Below are 5249 nucleotides of genomic sequence, written 5' to 3'. Positions count from 1 at the left end.
AATTAACCCACTGAGCCACCCAGGTGCCTCTCTAGGCATGTGACTTTGAATTCTTTCAGTTGAAAAATATCATATGTCACCTAATAGACTGTGAAGAAATTAAAAGATATTAGAATTTGGCAGGTGGCCAAAGTTCTCGTGATTGGCAACAATGGGCCACCAGCCCTCTCCTCTGGCCTTTGAGTTTAACTCCTCATCTGTGGGGATGGGGGGAGGGAGGGGAAACTTTGACTTTCTTTAAGTCTTACCTGGGAAAGCATTTCTGACAAACAAAATCAGATGACACCAAAGCGGTCCAGTGGAAGCCTGATTCAGCCCCAAGTGTGTATCACAATTATCAACCACAAGGTCAGGTTTGTGCTATCCAGCCGGAGGTCAGTGCTGTCCTGCTCAGAAACCGTTCCCTGGCTCTTCCCCTCGGCCTCCTTCCCTCAGTGGCAGCGGCTTCTGCAGGACTGGCCAAGATTAAGGCTTCAGACCCCCTTGCACCAAGGAGGAGTTGCGTAAACAGCTGGAAGACCGAAGGTGGAGCTGTCCCAGCTGCGCCACCATGAAGTGGCAGCCTCTCCAAGATTCGAGTTGCTCACAAATAACATGGCCCATGTATTCGCTGTCACGAGCCAGACTCAGAAAAAGAACTCAAGAAATTCTACTAGGGGAAGAAGATCTGCGGCCCGGGAAGACAGGTACCACGTGCGGCCTGATGAACATGCACCAAGAGAACCTGGAGCCCAAGAAGCAGGCACGGAAGGAGCAGCAGTAAGTGGTCAAGGCCTGAGCACCTCCATCACTAAAAAACAAACTGACAAAAAACTTCCAGGCCCCCACTGTGTGCTGGGCACAGTCATCTCAAAAGATGCACAAACTCTTCCCCATGTTTTTTACTTTCTTTTTTTTTTTTTTAAGCTTATTTTGGGAGAGACATGGAGGGAGCACAAGTGGGGGAAGGGCAGGCAGAGAGGGGGAGACAGAGAATCTAAAGCAGGCTCTGTGCTGACAGCAGAGAGCCTGATGTAGGGTTCAGAACTTGCAGAATGCAAGATCATGCTCTGAGAGGAAGTCAGACCCTCAACCAACTGAGCACCCCCCCGGGCGCCCCCACCCCCAACACATTTTTTTTCTTCCAAGATGGGGATTGTGGAGATGTGGCAAGTTCATGAGAAAGCTTTGTTTTTGTCAGGATTTTGTTTTTGTGTTTTTAATAGTAAAGTTACATATTTTAAACTGATCTCTGAGGGCGCCTGGCTGGCTCAGTCAGTAGAGGATGCTACTCTTGGTCTCAGGGTCCTGAGTTCAAACCCCACATTGGTTGTAAAGCTTACTTAAAAAAAAAAAAAAAAAAAAAGGTCCTTGCAGGAGTTCTGTTTGTCACCTCATCCTCCTCCCCTGAAAGCAGTTGTTTCCTTAAGAACTTCCTGTGGAGGTTAATTCACACTCACTGGTTTGATCCTCCTACAAATTGAATGCAAATCTAAGGCACCATTCTGCAAAGAGGAGAAAAGGCTGGATTTGTGACCCATTAAGTTTTCCTACCCAGAATGTAATACCATTGCATTCTGGGCATAGCTAGTCTAATGTGGACATGAAAGGCTGACTCGGGGTAGGGTGGAGGTCTATCCTGACTAGCAAAATGGCATTTGCACTGAGTGTTGTGGGCCCAAGTATTCGAGGCCATATCATGTGGCATTCATGATGCAACCAAAAACCTTAGAGCTCCAGGCTCTGCTACCAAAGAATACAAAATGCATTGGAGGAGATCTCCATTTTTCCTCCCCAACAGGGATACATTCTTCAATGTGTTCCCAAATTTTCCAGGAAAAAAATGGGCATTTTGTGCCTTTTTTTCCAGATCGGTGATTTATCCTGTTTGGTCTGAAACTCTTGCTGTAAAATCCTATTTGCTCTGGCCCAACTAAAACATCTCTGTTTTGGGGTGCCTGGGTGGCTCAGTTGATTAAGCATCCGGCTTCAGCTCAGGTCATGATCTCACAGTTTGTGAGTTCAAGCCCTAAGTTGGGCTCTCTGCTGACAGCTCAGAGCCCAGAACCTGCTTCAGATTCTGTGTCTCCCTCTCTCTCTGCCCCTCCCTTGCTCACTCTCTCTCTCTCTCAAAAATAAATAAACATTAAAAAAAATCTTTTTAAATAAAACATCTCTGTTTTATAGGTTAATACAAAGGTGAAGTTTAGTGATTAAGTACAAATAGTTGTTTAGAGAATTCTACACATTGATCATTGTGTCCTTTCCATTTTTAGGGACAAGCATAAATGAAATAAGACTTTTAAGATATTGTTGTTCCTAATCGGCTATGATTAGGAAAGGATTTTTTTCCTTCCCAAGTACCACAGTCTTTCCAAGAAGTTGAGCTCTTGGAGTATTCCCTGAGAATAGCCCTATATGGAGAACAAGAAAAGACTGAGTCCTCTTCCCGCAGTTCCTTCTGGTCCTAAGATGCAGACCATCTGAATTTTCATTATAAAGGAGTAAGTTTAGTAGTTTATCTTGGCTTTCCAGCCCCAGCCCCTGGTGACGTTGATGCCCAGGAAGAACTGGATTGCCATTTATAAACTCTTTTTTATTAACTTTTTAAACGTATTGCCCAAACTCCTTTATTTGTTTCAAAAGGCTTGCAGATAGAAAAGATAAGGACTTAGGGAACAAAAGTCCTTCTTGGTAGAACTTGCTTTCTCTGTGTCTTTAAAAAAATTTTTTTTTACATTTTTAATTGAAGTGTAATCAACATAGAGTGTTATATTAGTTTCAGGTGTACAATATAATTTTCAACAACTCTATACATTTCTCAGTGCTCACCAAGAGAAATTTAGTCTTGGGTGCCTGGCTAGCTCAGTCAGTAGAGCATGTAACCCTTGATCATTGAGTCCAAGTCCCACTTTGGGTGTAGAGATTACTTAAAGTGTAAAAAAAATTTTTTTTCAGTCTGAAAAGAAAAAAAGACAAGTGTACTCTTAATCACCTCACCTATTTTTTAATTTTAATTTTTTAAATGTTTATTTATTATCGAAGGAGAGAGAGACACAGCACAAGCGGGAGAGGGGCAGAGAGACAGGGGGCAGACACAGAATCTGAAACAGGCTCTAGCCTCCAAGCTGTCAGCACAGAGCCAAGACGGGGCTTGAATTCTCCAACCTGAGATCATGACCTGAGCCAGAGTTGGACACTTAACCTATTGAGCCACCCACGCGCCCCTTAATCACCTCACCTATTGCACCCATCCTCCCACCCATCTCTCCTCTGGCAACTACTACTTTGTTCTATTTAAGAGTCTGGTGTTTGTTTGTCTCTTTTTTTCCCTTTGTTTGTTGATTTTGTTTCGTAAACCCCACATATGAGTGAAATCATATGGTGTTTCTTTCTCTGACTTAATTTGCATAGCATTATATGCCCTAGCTCCATCCATGGTGCTGCAAATGGCAAGATCTCATTCCTTTTTATAACTAATACTCCACTGTGTGTGTGTGTGTGTGTGTGTGTGTGTGTGTGCACGCGTGTGTGTATACTACTTTACCATTCATTTATCAGGACACACTGGGTGCTTCCATATCTTAGTTATTGTAAATAATGCTGCAGTAAGCATAGGAGTGCATGTATCTTTTTGAATTAGTGTTTTTTGTTTTCTTTGGGTAAATACCCAATAGTAGAATTACTGTACCATATGGTACTTCTATTTTCAATTTTTTAATGTTTTTTAAAATGTTTATTTTTGAGAGAGAGAAAGTGGGGGAGGGGCAGAGAGAGAGGGAGACAGAGGATCCAAAGCTGGCTCTGTGCAGACAGCAGAAAGCCTAGTGAGGGGCTGGAACTCATGAACTGTGAGATCATGACCTGAGCTGAAGTCAGATGCCTAACCAACTGAGCCACCCAGGCACCCCTATTTTTAATTTTTGAGGAACCTCCATACTGTTTTCCATAGTGGCTGCACCAATTTGCATTCCTATCAACAGTGTACGAGGGTCCCTTTTTCTCTACACCTCACCAACACTTATTTCTTGTCTTTTTTATTTTAGCCATTTGGGCAGGTGTAAAATTATACCTCATTGTGGTTCTGATTTGCATTTCCTTCATGATAAGTGATGTTGCATCCTCTCATGTGCCTCTTAGCCATCTATATGTCTTCTTTGGGAAAATGTCTATTCATATTCTCTGCCCTTTTTTAATTGGATTATTTGGGTATTGGTGCTAAGTTGTATAACTTCTTTATATATTTTATATATTAACCCTGTACTGGATATGTCATTTGCAAATGTCTTCTCCCATTCAGTAGTTGCCTTTTGTTATTTGATCATTTCCTTCACTGTGCAAAAGCTTTCTGTTGGTCTAGTTCCAATAGTTTAATTTTGCTTTTGTTTCCCTTGCCTAAAGAGACCTACCTACAAAAATGTTTCCATGGCTGATGTCAAAAGAAATTACTTCCTATGTTTTCTTCCAAGATTTTTATGGTTTCACATCTCACATTTGTGTTTTTAACCCATTTTGAACTTTTGTGTATCATGTAAGAAAGTGGTCCAGTTTCATTGTTTTGCATGCAGCTGTCCAGTTTTCCCAACACCATTTGTTGAAGAAACTATCTTTTCCCCATTGCATATTCTTGCCTCCTTTGTCATTAATTAATTGACCATATACGTGTGTGTTTATTTCTGGGCTCTTTGTTCTGTTCCATTGATTTGTGTCTACTTTGTGCCAGCACCATACTGTTGGATTTAGAAACTCCTTTTTTAAGGAGGCAGTGATGGTGGCCAAGAAGGATGTCAAAATGCCAAAGCACCCCAAGTTGGCAGACAAGAACATTCCCAACCTTCATGTCATGAGGGTCATGAAATCTCTCAAGTCATGAGGCTAATGAAGGAACAGTTTGCCTAGCCATTTCTGCTGATCCATAACCAAGAAGAGTAGCCAGAATTTCCATGATTACCACCATCTGCCCCCTGAGATCTTGCCTGCCACTTGGTGCTGCGGCCATCCTGAGACTGAAAGGCCTGCTGAAAGGTCTAGAGGGCAAGTGGCCTGTAAGACTCAACTGAGGGAAGACAACAGAGACAGCTATAGATGGAATACTGGGTCACATTGCTGGTTCAGCAACTAAATTCCACTTTAGAGGCAATATGGTTGTCAACTTGGACAGCCAACCTAGTTTGGAGAGGACTGTTGGTGTTGAATATATCTGTAGCCAGAAAAAAAAATTTTTTTAAGTTTATCTTGACCTAAATTATTTAGGTTCATTTATCTATTTG

This window comes from Acinonyx jubatus, chromosome B3, assembly GCF_027475565.1.
Source record: "Acinonyx jubatus isolate Ajub_Pintada_27869175 chromosome B3, VMU_Ajub_asm_v1.0, whole genome shotgun sequence".
Taxonomy (NCBI): Eukaryota; Metazoa; Chordata; class Mammalia; order Carnivora; family Felidae; genus Acinonyx; species Acinonyx jubatus.
The sequence above is the reverse complement of the archived record's forward strand: the minus strand, read 5'-3'. Positions refer to the sequence as shown.